The 12,289-nt window shown below is 33.5% G+C and overlaps 1 protein-coding gene across 4 annotated transcripts in view; it reads left to right on the forward strand.

The window, feature by feature from the left end:
• Positions 1-12,289, forward strand: part of LOC100646539 (class A basic helix-loop-helix protein 15) — a 288,728-nt gene that overhangs the window by 127,699 nt on the left and 148,740 nt on the right. For all 4 annotated transcript variants that reach the window (XM_048407754.1, XM_012310572.3, XM_012310573.3 and 1 more), the window contains one exon: positions 11,178-11,277. The gene's annotated coding sequence lies outside the window, so the exon portion shown is untranslated. The remainder of the gene's footprint in view (positions 1-11,177; positions 11,278-12,289) is intronic.

A 12,289-nucleotide genomic window follows, 5' to 3' on the forward strand; every position in this document is an offset into this window, starting at 1 on the left:
ATTCTCGGTTTCGTGCTAGGAATAAAATCGATCTCCATAGGTGTATTAAGGTCTAAATGGGAAAAGAATCTTCGGCCTTCGGTCGTTAATTCTACCACCACTATAAATAAAGGGAATACGGTGTGAATAGATCAGCCGTGATAATGATATTAAAAATGCCGACGGAGTTGTATATAGGAAGAAATTTCAGTTTCACAACTTGTCGATTTGGTGAGGATAAAGGCAATCGTTCCATTCTTTGGATAATTGTGGGAAAGATATACAATTTGAAAGGTTGATACCAATTTAATAAAAATTCATGTCATTTACTTTCATAATCGTTTTGTGAAAGTTTGTAACCGGATAACGGGAATTTCCATTAATTCCATATTTATTCAGCTATAGTAAGATTTTACCGAACTACTAAGTAGTACTGAAAAATGAAATATTGGGTTTCAGGTAGTGGAAGAAATATTGGCAAAGAAACAGTTCAACCTTAAAATTGAATAATCGTGATAACATTTTGTAGAAACGTGATGTACATATACGTGCATGTATTTTGTTTTAAAGTTAAATGCTCGCGATGCTTAGACGATGTTTTGGAAAAGTTTGATATATATTTAGTTTTGTAATGAAATATTCGTAATTCTTAGTGAAAATTTTGTAAAAACGTAAAATTAATCTTGTTCACTTATGATGGTCGTAAATTGTATTTTCAAACTTAACATTTTATCATTAGGAATTATTAAAAATAGCGCAAAAAATGTCCGATTGGTTTAGCAGATTTAAAGAATAAAATATAAGTAAAACGTCTAGTATACCTTTGTTTTCAGAAAATAAAAATTCATAGGCAATATATACGTATAGGTAACAGAAAAAAGTAATAAAAAATATTTTTCACAAAGTTTTGTCATAAATAGATATAACACAACGTTTTTTATTTATCTTTATGAGAGTACCTTTTCATATGTGTACACGTATATTTTGAAATGAAGGCAAAAATGTAGAAAATAAGAAACATATGTTTTAAAATACTTTGTTACTGCATAACCGTAAGCTTCAGCTTTTTAATGAGCGAAAACAATTTCCTCTAACGTTCTATATAGATTATTTATTTAATAATTCGATCTGTAATGGCGAACACTTTCTGTTCATCGTATAAAATTAATTCATAACATTAAAATGCACTTTTATGCAATAAAACGATTGCCTCAAGCATTACGTATAAAATAGCCAATATCTCTAAAAGAACAAAAACTTTAAGTTCCTTGTCCCAAATATACAACAATAAGAAAAGAAAATCGAACAGTCCATAAAACGACTAATTGATATCTGCTTACATTATCATAAAAATAAAATAATTCCAATCAAGTTAGCGATTTAAATATAGGAACAGTATAAAAAATATTGCAAAAAATTGACGACAATTAAAATATCACGACAATTAATCGGAAAAAGTTACATTTAGTGTATAATTAATGGGTAATAAAGAAGATAACAAGCCAATAATTCCTAAGATAACCATTTTCATCCGGACAACGATCGGCTATTAAAAATTAATTGACATCGGTAGCATTTCACTTTTATTTCTTTCGAAGCAAACCGCTAATCTTCCATCGTTTTTGTTATCAAAGTCGAACAAAATTTAGTCATCACGGATTCGAATTGTTATACTTCGCCAATAAACACCATATAAGCACTTTTCAATTCACAAATTTCTGCATGGTGATGATTTTTACCAGAATATTTATTAAATTAAATTTATAACAAAATTCATAATACATATTCATTAAAAGATAAAAAATATAGCATACACGAGGAACTACAAATGTATAGAAGAACTAGATACTAACAATAAGCGAAGGAACATACTAACATAAATACGTCCAAAAGTTTACATTCTTGGTTTATAATAAAATTTTCGTAAATTGATTTTTTGTTACTTTTGCAAACCAAGATGATAATCTGATATTTTATTGTTATTTCATTTATCCCTATCTCAAACGTACGTGTTCCCATCTTAAACATTATCCTACATTTTTCATACAATTGTCTTTATTTCCTCTCTAGTTCTTCGACTGGATAAATTTTACATGAGCATTGCATCTGTAGAATTTGACGATCCACGGTACGGCGATGATAAATTTTTATTGGTCAGTTGCTCGCCCGACCTGTCGACATTTATTACTGCTGCTATCTGGTACCGGTTCGTGGGCACGCGGATTGCAATGCGAACCAGTATCGAGAGATGAAAGGAAGGAACGGAAGGCTATGTTAACGCGTCGGGGGCGACAATAATAGAGTTCTGCGTTTCGATTTATTGTAGGCTGGCCGTTAGCGGCTTGTAATTTATTGAAGTGGAATATTGGAATTGTTCGAGTAGCCTTTGACGCCTCGACTGATCGATATTGCTTGCTTGCTTGCTTCGTATACAGCTTATTCGTTTCGGTTTATGTTAAGCGACTAAATGAATTTTATCGTTATTGTTCTATTATTTAAAGTCACGTCAACTACTAGGTTTGGGCTATTAGCGACCACTTTTCTTAAAACAACGCACACGTACGTTCTCGTTTTTCGCTAAGCTATAGCAGTCCAAAGGCCAGTCTACACTAGCAGAGATTTATCCGTAGACACGTATTCGCAAGCAATTTTATCTTCCGCGGGAAATCCGCCGACAAAGGAAAACGAAATTCAAATCCAGAGACAATCCGCGAGTAAGAACCTAGTGCAGACAATTGTCGACAGACATGCGTTCGCAGTCAACCTATATACGTCGTCCGATGAAAAGCCTCGTAAAATGCACGTTCACGGATAAGTATTTTGTCTTCCATTAGAATGAAAAACGAGAGACAACGTCTGCGAGCAAATGTAGGGAAAATATGTTTTTTACTCCATTTAGGAAGCAACGATCCCGCTGTGCGATGGTGAGATTTATGACGAAGCATTCGCTATTGCAACAAGGAAAGGCGAAAGTAGAAAATTTGAAAATACATGCTGTTTGTCGAAATCACTGCAGAGTCACGTACCATCCATTCGTGGATATGTCGTAAAGAATTGTTCGGAAAGCGAACTTCGGTTCAACTTCATTTCTTCCAAAGGAATTATACAGTTTTTAATACACTACTCGATCTATCATGGTGTTTCCTAAACTAAAAAGTTGTTAATTTATGTATTTATATCGAAAAGAATTGCTTGCAAGGGTTCACAAATTTAAATCAAATCATTAAATTCTGCGTTTCTATCAAATATTAACAATCAAACGCATGTGTAGCATTTTATGGGAGAAAACTTTTTCATACATAATATTCGTTGTTTATATTAAATGATATCCGACTGCAGAAGTAGGTACATGCATTTATTCCTCAAAAGTCAGGATTTAAGAAAAAAGTCAGGTTTCAAGCTTCGTACTTGAGAGGAACTTCGACAATTCGTGTCTTCCATCTCTAACATATCTTCAACTCATCGACATCGAAATATACCCGGGTAGCCGGCACGCTGCTAGTGAACAAACGACATTGCCTGCGATCTACATACATCTTTTGGCGAGTGTAGGCGGGCAATGTACGTGGACAATGTCTGTCAGTGTAAACGCGCCTTAGATCTGCTAGCAAGCTATCGTTTCTGACAATCATTGTAGTACAGTCGAAATCTATTTATTGAAATGAATTGTTTGTTAATGCTCGATTGATTGAACTTTTACCGGTTGAATTTTCTTATCTGAACTTGAGCTCGTATTATACGGTCGACAAATAATAGCGCGGAAAATTTGTGATCTCCGATTATATGAATTCGAATTATATAAACTTCTATCTTATAAACTGTTTGTGCTGTGATAAGATCAGATAAGTGGAATTCTAATATACCTAATAATTAATATTTGCGTCTAATGTTTATTAAAACATTCATGTACATTCACAATACAGTCACGTACACGCAGGGTGAGCGACAGCGAGTGTGCGAAGGTTGGATCTAGGGGGGAATCGACTTATGTACGCTGTATTCACGTCATTCGGAGTATAATGCGCTCCTAATTGTCTTCATATCTCTCGTAGCAGGGGAGATACGTCAATTTGAATATTTCATTCATACGTAATTTAATAAAATGGTACGGTGGAAGTTAAAAGCGATTTTCAGGTTTGATCACACAAGCAATTTCCTTCTTATCGTTTTACTATAACGGCTTTGAAAGGTGTTTTAAGTGCATCCATGTACGAACCTATTTCACAGTTTTATAAAGGAATGGATTTAAAGCATATTATGTTGACGAAGAGGGTTGAAAAATTCTCGACGCGTATACACACAATTTATTACAGGTTTCTAATAAAAGATAACTTAAAAACTAGATCAAAAATCATATTTTAGAAACTAAATGGAAAAGAGCAGCAATCGAATATTTTCACAATGTCAAACTCGTTACTTTATTTTCTCTAAACGTCAAATCAAAAACTCACACGCGCCTTTCAAATAACTTAGGAATCTTAATTTCAAAATCGGAGCAAAAATCATGAAATTTGTGCATAGAATTTGAATTCGAACATTAACTCTAAGTTAATGATATATCGGCTTGCTTCTATACCTATAACTTTTTAAACAATTGCAATCGAAAAATTGAAAACACCATCGAAACAATTTATCTACTCTACATCCGTACGAACGTCGTACTCTACTCCATACAAATATAGATACTTGTATAGAGAAAATAAATCTCGTATGAGTTGTTAAATGCAATGTAGTTGTTAAATCCAATAAAAAAAATATCGACCTAAAAAACAAAAGCAGCAATAAAATTTTTGCACAGTTCCATAATGTTTCTGCATTCTCCGCGTGCATCAAACCAAAGAATCATTCTGGCTGAAGTAAAAGTCTGAAGCAAAAATATTCCAATAGAAATCGTCAGTAATCCACCCAAATCTGAACATTCGTTACAAAACCTGCATATAATTCTCCGACTATACAACGTTATAACATCTAACATGTAAAGTTACCGGATAATAAACCGACTACCGAACCAGCCCGCCATTATATTTTAACTACCTACCAATATTTCACGGTTGAGCCATGCGGTTTCCCTCTCACTTGACAAGCGACCAGAATCTTTTTCCACCGCGGGGCGTGATCACATAGGTGTACCGACACCCGATTTACATGAAAAGAACGCGCGACAAGGAGCAGCGCGTGTACGCAATCGGCAGCGAGCGAGACCCGCGCGTCTGAATTATGCGAACCGTTGCACTGGCTGTTCAATAGAAGAAAAGAGAAGAAAGGAAGAGAAAAAAGAAAAAAGTCGACTCGAGATTCGAACCTGCCGATCGCGTTAGGCCGCGTCGATTGAAAGTTGCCGCGAATTTTTTATCTCTGTTAATTATATTCCCTGCCAAGGTCTTTTTACGCTGTTACATTCCTCGCTGTTGCCAGCAACAAGAGGCTAAAGCCTCGTTCAGATTGGTTAAGCTGAGTACCTAGTTGCTTGAATTTCAGTCGTTCGAGGCTTTAGTTTGTCGTTGAAACTTTAAGAACTTTTAAGAAGAAGAAATTGTCGCGTTATTGTAATCCTAAACTTCGTCACTAAGAACTGATATTTATTTCATGAACAAAATTTAATCAACATTTCAATTTACTACAGAGAAGAGGACGAGAACTCGTACGAAATGTTTGTAATAATTTTCTTATTAAATCCTGTTGATTTACCTAAATGGTTCATTATATTATTAAATACAATACGACCAATAGGAATGAAGAAATTGTTAGGGAAGAATATTAAAAACAACAAAGCCTTTTGAATTACACAAAGCTAAGTGACATGATTAACGAGGATCACAGCAGGAAGAATATTTCAAATCAGGTAAATATCAGCCATATAAATAAATGTCTTCAAGTTACGTGGATTAACCTGAAGGAGACGTTTTGATACGCGTGCACGTGCGACCAGTAACATTTTTCCTTCGATGAGTCTACTCGAGAACGAGTCTCGGCGATCGAAAGGACGATCCAAGACACCTGTTCTAATCGTCGATCTAAGGATCTAAGACTGGAGAATCGAGCGGCTCCGCGGGGTTAAATCACGACGATTTGACGTCGCTTCGTGGCAACCACTAGCGAAGGATAAGGAACTCGTCCTGCGCGAGACCTTTCACTCGCTATACAGATTACGTTTAGCTGGTCAGGTTCATAAAGAGATTTATCGATCCCTCGATTTATAAAGTCGCCGATTTGCCACCTGTTCGCTGCCATACTGGACACACTGGAAAGGTGGTTAGTGGAACATGCTTTGACGTAGTTGCTGTTGGGATTCCTGGTTGGGTTACTCGCTTGTTCCTTGATAACTTGTGATCGAAAAAATGAGAAGAATAGAGAATATGGTTAAATGCGTCTAGGATTAACGCTTTAGCCCTTTGCTTTTTACGGCTGAGTTTAATTCGTGACGTGGATTATATAGTTGTAATTAGACAAGGATGAGTTATATTTACGAAAGAATTTAATTTGAAAAACTTCGATATTTCTGCGTGTAAATTTTAAGCCCAATTTCAAAGCTTGGAAAATATTAAATACAAATTTTGTCCATACAAAGTTTAACACTTCGTATTTGGTACAATACTATAACAAGATTGCGCATAACTGTGAATGCACATAATACGCAAAAATATGTAAAATATTCAAAATACAGTAGTCATTATTGTTAAAATAATGCTATATAACGTTTTATTAAATACAAAATTTATGTAGAACAGAATAACTATTTTATGTATAAGATAATAACTTGAAATATTCACGAACAACGCTCTATTCTCTTGTACATCTCAAACAGGAATAAATTTGTTTTATTGCACGTTCATTTATTCAACACATACGCGATGCGCTCGTCTCATGGCGTTTTCCTTTTGTCTTCCTCTCTTTCATTCCTCGCTCGTACAATACAGATGTACATACATCTATCTTCCAACAGTTATATCTTTTATCGAGGTTCCATTATTTCGAATTGCATTAGTGGAAGTATGAATCTGTATAAATATTTGCGGTCTAGTTACAACAACAGATACCTAGTAGCTACATTAAAGCGACTAGATTAAATAGTCACTAAACAAAATCTTGGAACAAGATATTAAGTAATTGTTTTAGATAATTTTGCGAAAACTTTGGGTGATGTTCGAATAAGGAGAATTATCAGTTTACAGTCCTCTTATTTAGCTACTGACTGATTCATACGTTGAAGATTTCTGGTTGAAAAAGAAGAAGAAATTCAAGCAGTATATCTTATGTGGAATATATGAATACGTTGTGAATATACGTCAAGAATACAATGAAATGTGATATAAATTTGGAAGGAAATGTGATACGACACAGAGCATGGTTCTGTTAAAAATAAAAGATATAACACAACTCGAAATAAATAATACAGCACGCGATTAAATGTTGAATTTTTATTATGCACATAGGACACAGTTTTATTATCCACACAAGTTTCCTATTCTTCGCTCGTTCTATTCTGACAACTACAGTTTGAAAGGAAATATAGTCTTATCACGATAAATCCTCAATTGACACGACCATCCATTTGTAGAGATTTAAGAAGACATTTATTAAACCATGGATGAATGCAATCATTTATTTGCCATCTGCTCTTCGGATAATATATTGTAAAAAGGGCAGTAGAACTTCCTCAAATACACGATGATACCAAGATGACATTACCAAGAAATATGAAAGATTATTTTTAAAGAAAACATATGACATGGTAAGCGTCAGATCTAGGAAGATGCACGAAGACTTTTATTGAGTTTTTGATTTATAAAATTACTGATGAGCCACCTATTTGCCAATAATAGCACAGTAGAGATGGCGATCAGTGCAATTTATTTCATCATAAAGATTCTTGATCGTCTTCTATTTCTTTTCTCTTCGAACTGTTCTCGCAATCTATGACTAGAAAACGGTAAATGAATTATCTGAATTTTGTAATTCTTTAATTCTGGAGTCTCAGCCACCACCGTTTATTTTTTACTGGCAATAAATGTACATGTAAAAATGGATAAATTAACAAAACAATATCGGACATAAAGATAGCGAGGTAAATAGTTTTTCGATATTAGAATTACTAACGATAAACCTATAGCGAACTATATACACATTTCTATTAAAATAGCCATGATAATTAGCTTACAAGAAAAATTGTTCATATTTTTCACCGAATATCGCATCGTGAAAAATCTACATTAATATAAATTTGCTTAATCTTTACGAAGACTTACAATCTAATTAATTAATTTTTACAACGAATTAGAAACCATGTCAATTTAGACAGTTTCTGTTCCAAGGAACATTGAATCAATGAAATCATGCCTGACGGTATATTTCTTAAAAATTAAGTCAGTGCGCTCGGCATCCCTTATCAAATTCATCATCTACTTGTCCTCAAAGAATGAACACATCCAAGTTCGGCGTTGCACCTCCGAAAAACTTGATCCGTGAAAAACAATTCGGCTCAGTCTCGACGCGTTCCGCATGAAGAGACCGTAAATTATCCACGAATCGAGGCGAGATTTATGCCTTTCGATTCTGGCCCGTTAAACGTGTCCTGTTAAAGCGCGAAAGAGCGTACCGATGACGGTAACCTACCGACAGAGATTATATCCACGACGACAGGGCGAAGCGGAAGATTTATGACCAGCTTTTTATCCAATAGGATATGGGTGCCTGGAAAAACGATCCGCTCGATGTGTTTCACGTCGAAAGAGGTGTGGATTATTTCCGCGCGGACAGGTTGCAATGAGATTTACACAGCTGCTCTCTGCCCTTCATTCAATAATACTACCGAACGCGTATCCTCGAGATTCTCGAATAAATCGAGTTGAAAATAATTCCCTGAGACTAAGTGGATCGTGTTAAGATTAAGGTGACGGCGGCACGGTGCCCTTGAGTGGATCGGTCAGTATCAGCGAAGGATTAAAAAGCTGAAACCGCGAACGATTTTCGGGTGTCAAATATAATTTCGTCGTTATAACAGGTTCGAGTAAAAATTCGCACCACGACCGGTTTGCTTTTTCGTCGAGCGGTGCTCGGTTAGAAAGTTATCCTGCAAATGGTTTAATTATTAAATACCGCGTGCTAAATCAATCGCAGAAATGATTTATCGCACGATTTTCCTCGCGTTTTAACGTCACGTTGAGTCACGCCGGCGTTTTCGAAACGGTGAACTGATTTTCACGTAGATGTAAGGATAATTTTCAGTGGAATTTAACAAGGATTATGGTACTTGCAAGGATATCGACTGACTAAAATGTAGAATTTTTCAAATTGATTAGTTACGCGAGGGAAACGTTCTGTTGTTTTTCATAGCAAGTTGTTTTTGATATTGCTAAATTTCACATTTTTAGAGAAGTTATTACTTGTTTAGAAGCGAATGCAAATTCTATGATAAATAATGCTCTTAGACCATCAGTAAATAACAGAAGATTTGAAAGGTACAAATGTATGTACGTGGTGAAAGTCCAAGAAGTAGGTACTTCCTCTTAAAAATATTATGCAAATTGTATATTGTAATATGAAAACATTAATACTGTGACCTTTGAATTCATAAATGTAGTCTTTTTTAAATAACTCACCCATTAAGAAGTTGATGCGTAAATTGTTGAAAGTTATACCTGTGTGGGTACAAGCGAAGGCGTTTGTTTCTCTTCTCGTTAATAGAGTATTCTGAAGAATAATTCACGAATGAAGTTTATGAAAATTCGATGAATAATATTAAAATATAAAATTTCAAGATGATCTTCCTTGAATTAATTGATGAATTATAGTTAAAAAATGAATTAATAATTAATGAATTCGTGATGTACATACATTTAACTATATAATAAACTATTATAAATTATTTTATATAAATCTATCTTTCAATGTATTATGCGTATATCTTATCTTTTGTAGAAGTTACAACGTTTAATAATAATGTCAGGTATTAAATAGTAATGTTCATGAAAAATTAAAACTAAGCTACTTGGTGTTATTTTAAATATAAAAAATTATAAATTCTATAGACTATATAATTGTTACAATAGATTCATTTAATCGAAACTAACCGATCATCGTATTTACTGATTTATGTAATATGTAAATTTTATTCTTAATCTGGTTCCAAGGTCCGAAATACACGATATCGTTGCAGCAAACAGTTTACACGCTTGGAATAAAACAAACTACATATTTTACCGATTTGCCTGCTTGCAATACTTTGCAAACGTGCAAAATATATTTTACCGTAAATCTGTTATCGTGAGGACCAAGAGATAATTTAAAAACGAACCGTGAAAAACACTTTACCTTTTTGATGGTATCGCTCATACGAATTCCATGCGTTGTTTATGCACTGTTCCTTTCGTTTGATACACAATTTGTTTTCGCGTTGCCATGAGCAGACATAAATAAAACAAGAAACCAGACCGTAATGTGTACATAAAAGAAATATATGCGCTCTTTTATATGTAAGTGTAATTGATTTTTATGCAATTATCCTTATTCCGTAGTCATTTTCTGCATATTACGCACCTACATATGTGAACACATATAATGGCTCGTAAAAATATTTGTACATTTACCATAGAAAATTTGTATATATATGTTTCTGTTTTATTATTATTTAAAGTTTACAGTAACTGCCAGGATTATTAGCAAGCTACATTTCTGTACAAATAAAATACACACATGTATATTCTCGTTTTTTGCTAAAGACATTAGTAGTTACTTTTTATTTAAGCCACTTGTAGTCCAATGAAATTTTCAAATATTTTCTATAACACATAGACGATATTCATAAAGGAATTCTGTATGTGTTCGAATATTTTCGTATGTATACGTAAAACTGATTTATTCGCTAAAAATAATCAAATTATGTTTCGTAAGGAAAATATTTTTAATCAGTCGTATACAAATGACTGTGGCTCGTTAATTTAGAAAGTTGTAAACTAAACAATCCCTGATATTTATTCCTTTCGACTATTTGTTCTTGGATACTGAATTAGTCGAATTAGTGTACCACTGGGCGAGTAAGATTAAATCGTTTTTATGGAAATGTTTTCAACGATGAATAAATGCGTCAATAAAATTATTAATATACGTTAATGTCGGTTGTAAAGCATTACATACAGATATCTAAGTTTTTAAAAGTAATTGAAGTGACTATGCAATGGAAGTGTCTCTTTATTGTGTAGGTGGTGAAAGAATTTCTGCAACGTACAAAGGAAGAAGATGTGGCAGCAATTCCGGAGAACATTCCTGCAATAATGTGACAGATCGTAGAATTCATCGACGGTGAGTAGAATTTTACTCTCAGTTTTGCTGAAGATGCAATGAAAATAATTATTATTGGTATAAAGTGCGTATAAAATATACATATGTGTGTGTATGGTTATTATTTTTGAAATTATTATGTTAAATTATGTTGAGTTAATGGATTACATTCTGTGCGTGGATTATTAGTCATTTACGATGATAGTAAAAAACAATCACAGTGACAAAACATGATGAGTAAATGTAATATGAGTTATTACTAAAAATGAATTGAGATCTAATCTTTTTTAATACTAAAAAATATGTGAAATAGTAAAATAAATAGAATTTTATTTTAATATCGGTAAAACGATCGGTTCTTCGATATCCAACGACTTTTCGTTATCTCCTAACGATAAGAATAAATTACCTACTTGAAATCCTATTTTATCTTATTCAATTTTTTATTAAATTGTATGAAATAAAATAGAATGCGAATAAGGCAGGAAAAGGTCGTCAACGAGCATTCTAAACTAGAAGTGCTAAAGAGATAGGATTTTATATATATTGTTCCGATAAACAGTATAATATACCGATTTAGTATTTTATTAAAAACTTCAGTTCCGGTTCATTTGTTTTAACGTCTGACAACAACTTACGCGCTTCTTTAATTTTACCCGAATCGTATTAGGTTGTCCGAAAAGTTTCTTTCGTTTTATGAGGAAATAATAGATGCACAATGTTTTTTGTTCTATATTATTTTATCGAATTACGTACGATCCATTTTGTTCTGTTGTTCACGTTTGTATGAAGGTGCACTGTTGTAAAAAACACGTTTATGAAAGAAAGACACTTTTCGGACAACCTAATATTAACATTTACCGTATCTACCAATAATTCGAATAATAATTCGAATAATTCGAAGCTTCACTTTCTTGTTAAACTATGTAACGTTTATAGAAATCCCCGGATCATTCTATAGTAAAATGATTTTATTTATGTTCTTGTTATATTAATACACCTATCGCCGCCCAGACTTTGAACTGTTCCAGAT

The sequence above is a fragment of the Bombus terrestris genome, chromosome 7 (genome assembly GCF_910591885.1).
Source record: "Bombus terrestris chromosome 7, iyBomTerr1.2, whole genome shotgun sequence".
NCBI lineage: Eukaryota > Metazoa > Arthropoda > Insecta > Hymenoptera > Apidae > Bombus > Bombus terrestris.